Source organism: Hyla sarda, chromosome 2 (genome assembly GCF_029499605.1).
Source record: "Hyla sarda isolate aHylSar1 chromosome 2, aHylSar1.hap1, whole genome shotgun sequence".
In the NCBI taxonomy this organism is placed as follows: Eukaryota; Metazoa; Chordata; class Amphibia; order Anura; family Hylidae; genus Hyla; species Hyla sarda.
Window position 1 is genome coordinate 406,778,278 of NC_079190.1, and position 17,507 is coordinate 406,795,784.

At 41.7% G+C, this 17,507-nt stretch overlaps 1 protein-coding gene across 1 annotated transcript in view; it reads right to left on the reverse strand.

The window, feature by feature from the left end:
• P2RY8 (P2Y receptor family member 8) overlaps positions 1 to 14,515 on the reverse strand; it is a 105,150-nt gene extending 90,635 nt beyond the window's left edge. Inside the window, exons 1-2 of the mRNA XM_056558802.1 lie at positions 14,304 to 14,515; positions 5,013 to 5,092 (exon numbers count right to left, since the gene is read on the reverse strand). The gene's annotated coding sequence lies outside the window, so the exon portion shown is untranslated. The remainder of the gene's footprint in view (positions 1 to 5,012; positions 5,093 to 14,303) is intronic.
• Positions 14,516 to 17,507: the final 2,992 nt, after the last annotated feature.

The following is a 17,507-nucleotide window of genomic DNA, read 5'->3' on the forward strand; positions in this document are numbered from 1 at the left end:
TCTCCCCCCCCACTATTTCCCTAGTTGCAGACTCATATACCCTCCATTATCCACTTCCCTTCTCTATCCCCTTATAGCTATTCTTCTCTTTTACCTCCCTCCCCAAACTTCCTGTGTTTATATACTTTTTTCTACTTCTCTTTTGGTTCTCCAATCCTCCCTCCCCTATCTCGAACCCCTCTCACCTCGAACTCTTCTTCCTTTTCCTTTATTCTTGGGCATCTCCTTTTGCTCCCTCCGCTACCTCTGACTCCACCTCCTACATCTCTCCCCCCCCTCCTCCCTACCTCCATATAACTCATAGAATAATCCCCCCCTTCCCCTCATCCCCTCTCCCCATTCCTGTCAAACTAGCCTTCTCCACTTATCCAACTTACTCTCCCCCCCCCCTCCCCTCCCCCTTTCTTCTCTGGTCCTCTATTCTCCCTCCCGGCTGGGTACTTACTGCTTTTCCCTGAAATTCTCCGCTCCATGGATCCCACTACAATAGTGTCGTTCAATATTAGAGGACTAAATACACCTAACAAACGCTATCATGCTCTACATGTTCTCCGAAAACTGAAACCTGCCATTATTTTTTTCCAAGAAACCATTTTAAAGCTGGCAAAATTCCTCACTTACCTAAGAAACACTATACTCACTGGTATCACTCTTGCCATGACACATCCGCCTCAAAGGGGGTGTCCATCGCAATACATAAAAGCTGCCCCGTAAAAGTGCTTCAATCCCATTCGGATACTGAGGGGAGATACTTATTTCTGAGAGTTCAGCAGGGTTCGCGCAAATTGACCTTAGCAAATTTATATGCCCCCAATCACTCCCAAGTGCCCTGGCTCCTGCATACACTGGAAGACCTGAGACTCTTTGCTGATGGCCCTATAATATTAGGAGGGGATGTCAATGTCTCTCTTAACCCTTTCATTGACACCTCTCAGTCCAGATCTGCAATCCCTCAGAAGACCCTGGCCAGACTTCATTCTAAATTATCTGATTTATCTCTTGTAGATGCGTGGAGACAGAAGAATCCGACCGTCCGGGACTACACCCATTTTTCAGCGGTTCACAATTCCTACCACAGGTTGGACTACTTTCTAATTCACTCTTCTCTTCTACCCCTACTTTCCTCTACTACTATAGACTCCTTCACGATCTCAGACCACGCCCCTGTCTCTGTATCACTCTCCCTATCTACACGTCCTGACAACTCATGGCGCTGGCGGTTAAACGAACAGATACTAAATGACACTACTGCACTCTCAGATGTTAAACGTCAATTGACATCCTACTTTGAGATGAACGCTACCTCTGGACCGGAACCCCCTGTTATATGGGAAGCCCATAAAGCTTTCATTAGAGGAGTCTTCATCTCTTGGGGATCTAAATTGAAGAGGGACAGACAGAGTAAGATAACAAACCTTTTGTCTAAAATCTCAGCTCTTGAAAAATTGCACAAACGAAGTAGAGCATTGACTATACAAGAGGAACTGAAGACACTGAGAATTGCACTAGGTCAGTATCTAGAGGACAAATCAGCTAAGGCGTACTTGCACCACAGGCATAGGTTATATGCTCACGGGGACAAAGGAGGTAAACTGATGTCGTCCCTCATCAAAAAAGCCAGAATGAAACAACGCATTAATTCTATCAAGGACAAAACTGGCGTGTCACACACTGACACCCCCTCAATAGCCAAGGCATTTCAAGTTTTTTACTCCTCCCTCTATAATTTGAGAGAGGAGAATAAACTTCCTCACTCAGAGGTAGAAGTAGCTGACGTGAGATCCTTTCTTACTTCACTAAACTTACCAACCCTAGACGAACACATGCAGAGGGATCTCTTGCAGCCCATTACTCTTACAGAAGTGGAGAGGGTGATCTCCTCTTTACCACCGGGTCACAGTCCTGGCCCAGACGGTCTACCTCTGGAATATTACAAGAAGTTTTTAGATGTATTAGGTCCCCACCTTACTGATATGTGCACCTCACTTTTTAGCGGAGGGCATTTACCAAAACAATCTCAGGAAGCTCATGTCACGCTTATCCATAAGGAGGGGAAGGTCAAGGAGGAATGCGGTAGTTATAGACCGATTTCTCTTTTGAACTTGGATCTCAAAATTTGGGCCAAGCTACTCTCATTACGTATAAAAAAAAAACATCTCCCCCACCTAGTGGGCGAGGAGCAGTCTGGCTTTGTCCCCGGCAGAGAGGGTCGTATGAATACCATGAGGCTTCTGAATGCCATTCATCATTCCCACAGTGAACGACTCCCGTTGGTCCTTCTCGGAGTAGATGCCGAGAAGGCCTTTGACAGAGTAGACTGGTCCTTTATGACAGAGACTCTTCGCTCATTCAAGTTTCCGCCACAGCTAATTACCGCTATCCTTACTTTATATGCCCAACCATATGCCTCTCTTCTAGTAAATTATTGCTTATCACCCCCCTTTCAAATTACTAACGGGACCAGGCAGGGCTGCCCCCTGTCTCCTACGCTTTTTGTACTTACTATAGAAACCCTACTGCAGAAAGTTAGACAGTCTCCAGAATTGCGTGGTTATGGTCATCATGGTCAGGAGCTCAAAGTCCTAGCGTTTGCTGACGACCTGCTGTTCTTGATGACCAATCCTAAAGATAGCCTGCCCTTTTTGACCAAACTATTTGACGACTTCGGCCACCTGTCCAATTTCAAAGTAAATATAACGAAGTCTGAATTGTTAAATGTGACCCTCTCTAGCTCTGTGCTCAGGTCGATCAGCTCCCTCTCTCCTTTTCCGTGGGCGAAAAACTCTCTCACGTACCTGGGAGTGCGCATCACGAATACTATAGGTAAATTGTTCGACTATAACTACAAACCTCTCCTTGCGGATATTAAGCAGACATTGGCTGAGTATGATATTCCGCTGATATCATGGCTGGGCAGAAAAAACCTATTGAATTGCTACATCCTACCTAAAATTATGTACAAACTAAATATGTTACCGATTGCTTTACCTCGCTACTTCTTTTCCAATATATGCTCCATTCTCTCAAGCTTTGTTTGGAAGCACAAGAGACCCCGCATAGCCTATTCTCTGCATGCGCGTTCGGTGGAGCATGGGGGCATAGGTATGCCTGACGTAGAAAAGCTTTACAAACTAATCTCCAGATGGTACAAGACACCGGACTTCCTTTATACACATAAATTAGCTGACTCCAACATGTGTTGGAGATGTGGTCTACACATTGGGACGCTACTCCACATATGGTGGTCGTGTCCTCTGATTAAACAGTTTTGGAGTGATATAGAGAGATACATCGCCAAAGTAACCGATAGTTCCCTTGTACTTACTCCTGAGTGCGCACTTCTCGGATGCCCCTCCGTTCACTACACCCCTTCCTCAGACTCGCTTGTCACCCATATGCTAATGGCGGCTAAGTCACTGATTCCCCTGAAATGGCTACAAACGATACCTCCTTCCATTGTGGAGTGGCATGCAAAGGTCTCGCAGATCTGTAGTTTTGAGCTTCTCACTAGTAAGGCTCTTAGGTCACTGCCCAAATATTACAAAACATGGAACCCGTGGCTGAACTTCCAGACCCGGTCTATACCAGTGATGAGTGTGTCCTACACTCCCTCCTGAAGGAATGTTGACAGATTATTTTATACACGGTGCACGCTAAATGCATTTACTCCAATCCCAGTCTAACCAAACCCCCCCCCCCTCCTGCTCCCTTCACCCAGTCCCTACCTTCCACCCCCTTCTTTAGTCTAATATGGAGGATCAGCGACATTTCAGTTATTCTACGGAATACCTTTTACCTCCTAGATTGGAAACTAATCTGTATCAGTTTTATTTGCACTTGACTGACGCTGTTGGTTGTTTTATTTTATTTGATGCTTTGGAATGAGCAGTTGTATATGACTCCTCCTTAATTGTATCCATTGAGATTACTGTATTGTCCATGTGTTGGAAAACCAATAAAAACTTGTTTGAAAGAAAGAAAAAAAAAAAAAAAAGAGTAAAAACCAGAGGGTCATTTAGACAATGCCCACTGGAGGGGCCTAAAGCACTCCGCCCGGCTCATCAATATGCTTAGCCTCCCAGAGTACACCCGGAAGCGGCATCAGTTTCAGCCTCATTCCCGTGGCCAACAGTGAAGTGTGATGCTGAAACTGACGCCACGTCCGTGTGTACTCTGGAAGCGGCAGATGTGCCGTGGTGAAAACCTACCGCGAGAGCAGGGAGGGGCCATGCAAGATCGCGTGGGGTGGGCCGGAACTCCAGTCCTAACTCCGCCCATGCCCGAGAGACCTAATTTACATAAAAAGAAAAACAGTTATAACGGCGCAACGACTGAGCCATTCAGGACATTGTAAGTATCATTTTGATTAGTATCACCTGCACTACAAGCCTGTATGACAGGTTAGTGCGGTGGATGATAGTGATGACAGATTTCCTTTAAGCAGCTAGAGTGGGAGATTTGTGGCACAAGCCAACAGGACTTTGTAAGAAGGCAGGAGTCAGAACAAAAAACAAAAAAGGGATGGTTGCTAGGTTGTTGGCAGGGGCCATAACTGTTCTCCAGGTTGCACCACTGAAACCAGGTGAGGTGGGTAACCGCATGGTCTAATCAGACCCCTCCTCATTTTTTTTTTATTACAAAGCTTAAGGGGAATTTCTTGATGAGCCCATTTCTCAATACCTCATAAAAAAAACAGATTTAACTATGTTATGTTAGGCTTGGTCCACACTACGATTTGAGGATACGATCACTGGATCAGGCGGGGGGGGGGGGGTGCTGGGGGGGGAGTGAAAACTGGGTGCTCCCATCTCCCAGATGGACCCGGCCTGTATCTCATTTGAATGAGCCGATCGGAGTCAGATAGTGACTCTGGTCATCTAATTTTTGCCCCGTATCCGGTTTTGTGACCAGACCTAAAATCGCGGCACACCTCAAATAAATAACTTAATTATGGAATTCTGGCTAGACCTCTGACTTCTGATAAAGTAATATACAACTAATACTGTACTTACCACTGTCCCATGTGTCCATATTACTGTATCTACAGCACTGCCCAATTTCACCAAATACTGTAATCCAGATATAGTAGACTCTGAAGATGGGTATAAAGATCAAAGCAGCAATGTAAGTACCAATGTAAGCTCCCGGCAAAGCCACAAAACTAAACTATTATATTTTATACTGTATACTATATACATTTAAATGTTATAAATTAACTGGCACCATTATATTTTAGGCAACATAAAGGAGCACTCTGGGCAACAATGATACATTGGTGGAGATTTATCCATGTCACTGCTTTCATTTTCCAATGGGTCTTACAGAAACAAAAGGTGCAATCAGATTTATATGCAAGACACTTCTTTAAAGGCAACCTGTCACCATGAACATGTTATTTAGGCTATCACCATCAGGTTATAGAGCAGAAAGAGCTGAGAAGATTGATATATATCTTTGCAGGAAAAGATTCAGTATAACTTGCAACTTATTGATAGACATTCCTGTTCTTTCTATTGTAAGGAAGGAAAGAGATATTTAAATCAATACACAACAAGTTATCCAGAATCTTTTCTCACAAAGATATATATTAATCTACTCAGCTCCTCCTGCTCTATAACCTGATACTGATAGATTAGATTGCATTTTCATGGTGACAGGTTACCTTTAAAGAAGTGTCTTGTATAAAAATGTTATTGTACCTTTTATTTCTGTAAGACTCATTGGAAAATTAAAGCAGTGACAATGATACTGTAAATACCCACCAATGTACCAGAGTGCTCCTTTATGTTGCCTATAATAGTGCCAGTTGTATATGGTATGTACAATATAATAGTGCCCCATCACTGTAACTACCAAATTGTCTCCATTAGGATCGTTTATAACTCCCTTAGTAGTACCAGTTGCAATATTTTTGAGTCAGTTATGGTTCCCCAATTATCATCACCAATCACTGTACTACTATTATTGTCAGCCCCATCGTCCCATATTAATACCTTTTATGCTCTAAGTATGATGAGGTAACTAATGGGACTAAACAAAAAAGTTTTAAATGATAAAAAAAAACAGATATATATAGATCCGGCCAAAAGAATTCCAGCAGCACACCCGCAAAAAATGTGGTAAAACCCAGTGGTGTTTTATTGACCCATGTCAGATAAATATTAATATAGAAAAACTTAAGTACACACAATTTGTATTGCCATGTCCTATACATGAAGAAGACATGACACGCAAGCACTTACATCCCTTCATGGTTTATAAAGTCACTGTGGCTCATCTGTATTGACATTTGTTGTAGCTTGATCTAATTGAATTGAATAAAACTGAGCTACAGTACCAGACACAGCCACATCCATATAGAAAATGATAACCAATGCTTTTTGGTGTGCCGTGGACCCTTAATTGTGCTGATAAGCATTGGGATGGACTGCCACAATAAGAAAACACTAAGAAAAGGCCATCAGTGTTAAAGGGGTACTCCAGTGAAAACCTTTTTCTTTTTTTTTTTTTTTTTTTTAATCAACTGGTGCCAGAACGTTAAACAGATTTGTAAATTGCTTCCATTAAAAATTCTTAATCCTTTCAGTATTTATCAGCTGCTGTATGCTCCACAGGAAGTTATTTTCTTTTAAAATGTATTTTCTGTCTGACTACAGTGCTCTCTGCTGACACCTCTGTTTCAGGAACTGCAAATCCCCATAGCAAACCTAACCTGCTCTTGACAGTTCCTGAGACAGACAGACGTGTCAGCAGAGAGCACTGTGGTCAGACAGAAAATAAATTTAAAAAGAAAAGAACTTCCTCTGTAGTATACAGCAGGTGATAAGTACTGGAGGATTAAGATTTGTAAATAGAAGAAATTTACAAATCTGTTTAACATTCTGGCCCCAGTTGATTTAAAAAAAATAAATGTTTTTCACTGGAGTACCCCCTTAAAGTCCATTAACCCCTTAAGGACTCCGGGTTTTTCCAGTTTTGCACTTTTGTTTTTTTCCCTCCTTACCTTTAAAAAAATCATAATTCTTTCAATTTTGCACCTAAACATCCATATGATGGCTTAGTTTTGTGCCACCAATTCTACTTTGTAATGACATCAGTCATTTTACCCAAAACTCTACAGCGAACAGAAAAATAAAAATCATTATGCAACAAAATTGAAGAAAAAAGGCCATTTTGTGAATTTTGGGGGCTTCCATTTCTACGCAGTCCATTTTTCGGTAAAAATGACACCTTCTCTTTATTCTGTGGTTCCATAAGATTAAAATGATACCTTACTTATATAGATTTGATTTGGTCTTACTTCTGGAAAAGAACATGCATGAAAATGTATACATTTAAAAATGTCATCTTCTGACCCCTATAACTTTTTAATTTTTACTGCAAACGGGGCGGTTTGAGGGTTCATTTTTTGTGCCGTGATCTAAAGTTTTTATCGGTGCCATTTTTGTATTGACACAGGTAAAGAGACAAAGACCGGCACTGACGTCTCAGGTATAGGCAATCAGCCACATAACACAGCGCTACAGGGAAGCAGGTTCCTGACTGTAACAAAACAGGGTGCTCAATCCTCCAGAGCAAAACATGTATAGTCCATAATACAAAAAGAAAGGTGGGGAAGCACTCACGGTTTTAAGGTGCAGCAGGTTTCTTTATTTTCGGTGCAAACTGAAGCAGAGCAGCATCAGCGGGATGCCATCACAGGTATACAGGTGCAGTGACAATTGTTTCATGCCCCTTCTGGGCATTTCTGATGAAATGCCCAGAAGGAGCGTGAAACAATTGTCACTGCACCTGTATACCTGAGAAGGCAGTCTGATGAAACGCCCAGAAGGGGCGAGAAACAATTGTCACTGCACCTGTGTACCTGTGATGGCATCTGACTTTTTGATTGCTTTTTATTCACTATTTTTTTTCACTATATAAAAAGTGACCAAAAATACGCTATTTTGGACTTTAGAATTTTTGGCCACGTATGCCATTGACCGTGCGGTTTAATTAATGATGCATTTTTTCTAATTCAGACACGCGACAATACTACATATGTTTATTTTTATTTACACAGTTTTTTTTTTTATGGGAAAAGGGGGGTGATTCAAACTTTTATTAGGGAAGGGGTTAAATGATCTTTATTAACTTTTTTTTTTGCAATGTTATAGCCCATAGGGGGCTATAACACTGCACACACTGATCTTTTACATCGATCTTTGCTATCTCATAGGATAACATTGATCAATGATTCTGCCGCTTGACTGCTCATGTCTGGATCTCAGGCACTGAGCAGTCATTTGGCAATCGGCAACACAGGAGGCAGGTGAGGACCCTCATTTTGTCTGCCAGTTGTTCGGGATGCCGAGATTTCGCTGTGGCGGTCCCGAACAGCCCACTAAGCTAAACGGCAGTACTTTACTTTCACTTTAGATGCAGCGATCAACTCTGTTCGCGGGTCCCGGCCGTGTTAGAGGCTGTGGCCCTGTGTTATAGAACGGGAGCGGACTCAGGGCGTACAGGTGCACTGTTACGCCGAGCGCTCTGGGTCCCCGCTCCTCCCCGGAGCGCTCGCAGCGTTTACCTGCTCGCAGCGCCCCGGTCAGACCCGCTGACTGGGAGCGCTGCGATAGTGTCTCTAGCAGGGATGCGATCCGCGATGCGGGACGCGCCCGCTCGCGGTTCGCATCCCAGCCTGCTTACCAGACCCGTCCTCCGTCTGTCCAGTCCCGGCGCACGCGGCCCCGCTCCCTAGGGCGGGCGCGCGCTGGCTCTCTGCGATTTAAAGGGCCAGTGCGCCGCTGATTGGCGCCTGGCCCAAATTAGTGATTTCACCTGTGCACTGGTCTATATTACCTCACTTCCCCTTCCCTGTATTGCCGGATCTTGTTGCCATTGTGCCAGTGAAAGCATTCCTTGTATGTCCCAAGCCAGTGTTCAAGACCTCCTGCCGTTACCCCTGACTACGATCCTGGTGCAGGACATTTGTCATTTGCCAGAGAACACCAAGATTGGCAAATTTGCCACTGGTGCCCTGTGCTCTTCACAGATGAAAGCAGGTTCACACTGAGCACATGTGACAGACGTGACAGAGTCTGCAGATGCCGTTGAGAACAGTCTGCTGCCTGTAACATCCTCCAGCATTACCTTTTAGCGGTAGGTCAGTAATGGTGTGGGGTGGCATTTATTTGGGGGGGGCCACACAGTCCTCCATGTGCTTGCCATTAGGTACCAAGATGAGATGCTCAGACTCCTTGTGAGATCATATGCTTGTGCGGTTGGGCCTTGGTCCCTCCTAATGCAAGACCTCATGTGGTTGGAGTGTGTCAGCAGTTCCTGCAAGAGGGAGGCAATGATGCTATGGATTGGCCTGCCCGTTCCCAAGACCTGAATGCGATTGAGCACATCATGTCTCGCTCCATCCACCAACGCCACGCTGCACCACAGACTGTCCAGGAGTTGGCGGATGCTTTAGTCCAGGTCTGGGAGGACATCCCTCAGGAGACCATCCGTCACCTCATTAGGAGCATGCCAAGGCATTGTAGAGAGGTCCTACGGGCACGTGGAGGCCACAAACACTACTGAGCCTCATTTTGAGTTGTTTTAAGGACATTACATCAAAGTTGAATCAGTCTGTAGTGTGGTTTTCCACTTTGATATTGAGTTTGACTCCATATCCAGACCTCCATGGGTTGATACATTTTATTTCCATTGATAATTTTTGCGTGATTTTGTTGTCAGCACATTCAACTGTGTAAAGACGAAAGTATTTCATACGATTAGTTCATTAATTCAGATCTAGGATGTGTTATCTTAGTGTTCCCTTTTTTGAGCAATGTACTGAAACACCACTGCCACTGTAGAGGGAAAACATATAGGAAGAGGAAATCATAGCTCTTTTGTTCCAGAAGCAGCACCACTCTTATTCTGAGTGTATTGCAGTTTAGTTCCATTTAAGTCAATTGAGCCAAGTTGTAATACCACAAACAACCAGGTGTCTTTTCTGTTTTTTGGAAAACAGCTTTGTTTTTCTAATCCTGGATAATTCTTTAATATATATATATATATATATATATATATATATATATATTTTTTTTTTTTTTAAACATCAATGATAGAGGTATGTAGCTGTATTGGCTTAAGCTGCATTCACACCACGTGATTGCAATTTATTGTCGGACTAAAAAGCGTGACAGACCAAAAATGAGCTGACCGGAGTCACTATCTGACTTGTTCTTGCTCATACAAATGAATGAGATGGGGAGTGGGTCCGGCAGGGATACTGCAGCAGCGGGTTTTTGAATTCCCTTCCAGACCCGGCATCCGCAATGCAAAAACAAGATGTGAATGTACCCTCACAGTGGCACACATTTCTGCATGCTGATAAGCCAAATGTAGTGTTAAGAAAGCCTAAGCTGACAGTACATTAATGTATCTTTATCTAAATGATTAAAAATGACCTTGAGGGAGATTTATCATTTAAAAATCTAAACACTGGATATGATAATGAACCAATATAATTCATTATCTTCCGGTAACTATAAAATGTCACAAATGTTAATGTATAGACAGAATCAATTCAGCTAATATAGAAAGAAAAATAAAGTTGGCACTCTGCCTGCTCAGGAAGTTGTGACAGTTCCACACCTCGCAGACAGGAAGGGCGAGGGCTCATTTCAGTTACTAAGATAAAGCGAGGAATTGACTAAAGCGAGGAACTAGTTGTGATGGTTGATGACATGATGGAAAATATATAGATTTTTTTCTTATAGATTCCTTCTACTGCAGTCTCTGCAAATAAGATAACCTGTTTACAGGACAATGGGGGAGATTTATCAAAACCTGTCCAGAGGAAAAATTGCTGAGTTGTCCATAGCAACCAATCCGATTGCTTCTTTCATTTCTCACAGGCCTTTTCAAAAATGAAAGAAGCGATCTGATTGGTTGCTATGGGCAACTCAGCAACTTTTCCTCTGGACAGGTTTTGATAAATCTCCAGCACTGTGCAGACACTCTTCTGTGACTGGTAAGATAATTATTGTGCAACACTAAGGCAGTATTCACACGTACAGTATCCTGAACATATTTGATGCTGCAGATTTTATGCTACAGATTTCAATGTAAACTTAATGACTGAACACAGCTTCAAATCCTGTGTATCAAATATTCGTTGGGTACTGTAGGTGTGTAAATGTCCCTTTATCTAATCTGTTTCTATTTTTTTGTGCATTATTATCATGACTGTCACTTTGCCTGAGCTATTTTAACAGCATTTAGAGATATGCTTTACAGCAGGACCCATGGACAACAATGGACAGCAGCTGTCCCATTCAGATAAATTGGAGACAGCACTTATCATTCTCTGTGACCTTATCAGAGGTCATTCTAGAGGATGGGGGGGGGGCAGTTCTGGACTCTGCTGTGAATGGTTGCAGATTCAGTGTTATCTATATTCTGGTGTCACCTTTCTTTGTACTACTATCTGTGCTTAGACAAAAGGCTTAGAATATGATCTGTAAAGAACATGAAGACTCAGCTTAGCTTTAGGCCTAGTGGCCAGAATGGAAACTGCAAGATTTCAGGATTATTATACAATATAAATAATAAAATGGAAAATTGGAAAGACAAATCGCCAAAAATTCCCCCAAAATTTGGTAAACATAAAAACCTGATTTAAAAGATAACCCGTTTTCTGATGACACAGTCCCTTTAAAGAGAACCTTTGACCTATGACAAACACCTAATGAAACCCTAATAGATACCCTAGTATACTTTCGTTTAAAGAGAGGTTTGATGCCCACTGATTGTTACAATGACCTAGGAGAAGAGCACGCCAAGTGTTGTTTCTGCCTGTTCTGTTTCAAAAAATGTTGCCACTTTTTAACACACACCAAAAAGTAGGCAAGCTATGTTTGGGCTGGTATATATTTACAATTGTTTGGAGGTGTTTGAATCAAAATGTGCACCTATTCCCTGTGGTAGGCATGGGTGCAGTGTAGGGCAGATGTTGTAACCATGGGGGAAGAAGTTATTAACCCCTTTTTGTTGTGATGCCAGGGCGTGTTTTAGCCTTAAGGTAATACCATTGGTCCTAAGCTAGGAGCGGGCGCAATGAAGACACCGACACCAAGTTACGGACAACAGTAGCTTTACTAAGGGTAGACAGGTGATACAGTCTATGCAGTACAGCCAATATCCCAAGGAGGCGACCAGTGACACAGGAGGACCTCGTAGGCTTGCTGTGACTTGCAGTACATAGAGACACTTTAGTGCAGGCCACAGTGACTATATAGAAGACTTGACTTGACTGACTTGAAAAGAGACATGAAGATTGAGCTGACTTTGTGGCTGCAAACTTTAGGCTTGAGGCCTTCAATGCTCTGGACACACACTGAGAAGACTGCACTGGACCTCAGCAGGAGTAAGAATGCTGGAAGAGAGAGATTGTAGCTCCACCCCTGGTTTTTATAGGGGTGTCTAACAAACAGCCCAGAGGTCTCTTGAGGGGTCACCTGGTCAATAGTGCCTCCTGGGTAACAAGCACGTGGTCACAGTAATTAAAGAGACATTACACTTTTAACATATAACATATGTACATAGGGGATAACACTGCAGGTGGTCCTGGGGACATAAAGGGACACTGCCTGACAGAGCAGGAGAAGGGTACAGGGAAACACCATCCCGTACTGGGCCTCCACATCTCTAAAGTCATAAAAAAATGTATGACCACTACAGAAAAACAACTTGATATTGACAGACCTACACAATTATAAGAAAGTCACAATAAAATAATTGCAAAAAAATGTTGAGTCAAATCCAGAGCAAAACAATTGTCTAAATACAATGATAAATTTACCCCCAAAGTTTGTAATGCTAAAAAAACAGACAAACATCCATTCAGTTCAGCCTAATATCCAATAGTACAACACAAATAGAGAAACATAGCTGCACATCCACCATTTGTATTTTGATGTACTTGCTTCTCGGCATAATTTAAAAAACTAACAGGTTGTTAGCATCAATTTTGATCAAAAAGTACAAGCCCACTTGCCAAGTCAAGGCCACCTAGTCAGAGTGGGTCCATAACCTAACAGTGGCATAGTGCCGCACATCCACCATTTCTCTATTTGTAGTCTCTCCCTTCTTCCGTGGCCAGCACTCCACTCCACCCATTCGGCCCAGGTGTTTTTAATTAGCAGGAGACTGAATAAGGGTTTCCTCCTAACATTCTCCCAGCCCTCTGGTAGGGAGCACATGGTAGGTTTTACACTGGTGTGGTTCTCTGTGGCGGCCATTGTTTCTGTGATGCATTGTCTGTGGGGTGGTTGGGCCAAAAGCCAGGGGCTTGGTCCAGCAGCAGTGGGGCTGCCTGGCCACTGGGTCGTTCCCCCTATGGGCATGGTGTCTCAGAGGCAGTAGTCGCTGTCCGACACTACGCCAGTGTTAGGTTAGGGAACCACTTTGACTAGGTGGCCTTGACGTGGCGAGTGGGCTTGTACTTTTTGATCAAAATGTATACAACAACCTGTTAGTTTATTAAATTATGATGAGAGCAAGTAGATCAAATACAAATGGGGGATGTGCGGCTATGTTTCTCTATTTGTGTTGTGCTAATATCGAATAGTGTTTATACAAAGGGATGCAAAAACCCCATGAGGTAGAAGCCCATTTTCCTCATTTAAGACTATGAACACATGTTCCAGATATGCTTCAAACTCGAATTGAGTGACACACTGCAAGTTTAAAAGTAATTTGCCTTGTGTGAACGGACCCTTAAGGAGTAAAATTCCTTCCTGACTACTAATCTTTCAGAATTTAGCCCTTAATAAACAACCCTTCTCTAGAATTTAGTGACTATCTAGAAATGCATACAGGCCCATTTGAACTCATTTATAAAAAATGTAAAAAAAAAAATAAAATGCCCTGCATGTCTCGAGATCTACGACAGATTGTTAATTAGACACTACAAAAATCAATAGTACAAGTGTAAGAAATTCAACATGTATCATATCTGAGATACCTAAAAAAACCTATGAAGAAGGAAAGAGAGTAGGAGTAGCTTTAAGTAGAGGCAAATACAAACACAGGGAAAGGCTCCAAGAGATTGTAGTAGGTGTTATGTTTTAACCTAGTGCTTGATTAACAGCTTACATTACTCAGTACTTCTCTAAAACCTCATCAGTATTGCTACTGCTTCTGAGGGTGTGCCATAGAGATATGGGGGAGATTTATCAAAACCTGTGCAGAGAAAAAGTTGCCCAGTTGCCCATAGCAACCAATCAGATCACTTCTTTCATTTTGCAGAGGGTTCCACATACACGCTTTTCTCCAAGTTGTGCTGGCCTTTGCACAATCGATATTGGTAAGCACATTCTTTACATCAACGTTTCCTTTGTCATCGTTTATCTGCACCATGGAGCGCTCCTCTTTGTCGTTTTTGTAGTTCCTTTTGCAGAGGCCTTGTTAAAAATGAAAGAAGTGAGCTGATTGGTTGCTATGGGCAACTGGGCAACTTTTCCTCTGGACAGGTTTTGATAAATCTCCGCCATAGGGTACAGGATTCTCTCTTCTACGTGTGTTTAGTATAGCGAAGAACTGAAACTAAAAAATGTCATGTACAAGTGCTGGTTTGTCTTGGGTAAGTGAAAGATTTTCTTGAACTTGTGTACTGTCTATTTTGAGCAATGTTTGGGATCAGGGTCATAATGTAATAGTCAACCTCTTCTCAACCTCAGCTTCCCCATTGACTATGTGACATTAGCTTTAAAGATTAGTTGGAATCTTGTAAATTACTGAAACCACTATTCAACCCCTTAAAGCATACCCATCAGATCCAACCCAAAAAAATTTTTTTTTTTAAAACATATCACTCATTACCTAATCCTGACCATGTACATTTAATTTTTACGTGTCTAGCACCTTTATTTATTTTTATTTTTATTACACTTTTAATTGAGCTCACAAGTCTGAATTACTCTAAAAAGGGAGGGGGCGTGGCCTCACTGTGCAGGTCTCTGCCCCCTCCTTCAGTATGCTGTCTGCTCACATCTCCCCTAGCATTAGCAAAACTACAACTCCCAGCTTGTTCTCACGGTGAAATCGCGGCATCCCGAACAGCTTACAGGACACCGGGAGGGCCTTTACCTGCCTCCTCGGTGTCCGATCAACGAATGACTGCTCCGTGCCTGAGATCCAGGCAGGAGCAGTCAAGCGCCGATAACACTGATCACAGGCGTGTTAATAGACGCAAGTGATCAGCATAGGAGATCAGTGTGTGCAGTGTTATAAGTCCCTATGGGACCTATAACACTGCAAAAAAAAAGTTTAAAAAAAAGTTTAAAAAAAAGTGTTAATAAAGGTCATTTAACCCCTTCCCTAATAAAAGTTGGAATCACCCCCCTTTTCCCATAAACAAAAAAATAAAACAGTGTAAATAAAAAAAATAAACATATGTGGTATCGCCGCATGCGTAAATGTCAGAACTATAAAAACATATCATTAATTAAACCACACGGTCAATGGCGTACGCGCAAAAAAAATTCCAAAGTCCAAAAAAGCGTATTTTGGTCACTTTTTATACCATTAAAAAATGAATAAAAAGTGATCAAAAAGTCCGATCGAAACAAAAATAGTACCATTAAAAACTTCAGATCACGGTGCACAAAATGAGTCCTCATACCGCCCTGTACGTGGAAAAATAAAAAAGTTATAGGGGTCAGAAGATGACATTTTTAAACGTATAAATTTTCCTGCATGTAGTTGTGATTTTTTCCAGAAGTACGACAATATCTAACCTATATAAGTAGGGTATCATTTTAACCGAAATATGCACTGCGTAGAAACGGAAGCCCCCAAAAGTTACAAAATGGCGTTTTTTCTTCGATTTTGTCGCCCAATGATTTTTTTTTCCGTTTCACCGTGAATTTTTGGGTAAAATGACTTATGTCACTGGAAAGTAGAATTGGTGACGCAAAAAATAAGCCATAATATGGATTTTTAGGTGGAAAATTGAAAGGGTTATGATTTTTAAAAGGTAAGGAGGAAAAGACGAAAGTGCAAAAACGGAAAAACCCTTAGTCCTTAAGGGGTTAAAACATATTACAAGTTTTTGTATCTGACAGTGCCCATTTAGGGACCAGAGCATATTTTGCACATCTGACCACTGTCACGTTAAGCATTAATAACTCTGGGATGCTTTTACTTATGAATTTGATTCCGAGAAAGTTTTTTCGTGACATATTCTACTTCAACATAGTGGTAAATTTTCATTGATACGTGCATAATTTCTTGGTGAAAAATTTCATGAAAAATGTGAAAATTTAGCATTTTTCTAACTTTGAAGCACTCTGCTTGTAATGAAAATGGACACACCAAATAAATTATATACTGATTCACATTTTACTTTTGGAAGACATTAGATGACTCCAAAGTTCAGTTTTCCAATTTTTCAAAAATGTTTTAAAAGTCTGAATTTTTTCAAGGACCAGTTCAGTTTTGAAGTGGATTTAAGAGGCCTTCATATTAGAAATAGCCCATAAATTACCCCATTATAAAAACTACACCCCTCAAAGTATACAAAATGACATTCAGAAAGTTTGTTAACCCTTTAAGTGTTTCACAGGAATAGCAGCAAAGTGAAGGAGAAGATTCAAAATCTAAGTTTTTAATACTAACATGTTCTTGTAGACCCAGTATTTGAATTTTTACAAGGGTTAAAAGGAGAAAATGCCCCCTAAAATGTGTAACCCAATTTCTCTCGAGTGAGGAAATAACTCATACGTGAATGTAAGATGCTCTGTGGGTGCACTAGAGGGCTCAGAAGTGAAGGAACTACAATGGGATTTTGAAGAATGAATTTTGCTGAAATGGTTTTTATGGGGTATGTCACATTTAGGAAACCCCTATGGTGCCATAACAGAAAAAAAAAAAAAAACACATGGCATACTATTTTGGAAACTACACCCCTCATGGCATGTAACAAGGGGTACAGTGAGCCTTAACACCCCAAACGTGTTTTTGATGACTTTTCGGTCAAGTCAGATGTATAAATAACATTTTTTTCTCCTCACTAAAATGCAGTCTTATCCCCAAATTTACCATTTTTACAAGAGGTAATAGGGGAAAATGCCCCCCAAAAGTTTTACCCCATTATGTATGGAAATGCCCCATGTGTGGATGTAAAGTGCTCTGTGGGTGAACTACAATGCTCAGAAGAGAAGAAGCCACATTTGGCTTTTTGAAAGCAAATTTTGCTGAAATGGTTTTTAGGGGGCATGCCGCATTTTGGAAGCCCTATGGTTCCATAACAGCAACAAAAAAAACACTACTATATTGGAAACTATTCCCCTCAAGACATGTAGCAAGGGGTACAGTGAGCCTTAACACTCCACAGGTGTTTAACAACTTTTCTTTAAAGTCGGATGTGTAAATGACATTTTTTTTCCAATAAAATGCAGTTTTTTCCCCCAAATTTACAATTTTTACAAGAGGTTATAGGAGAAAACGCCCCCCCCCCCCCAAAT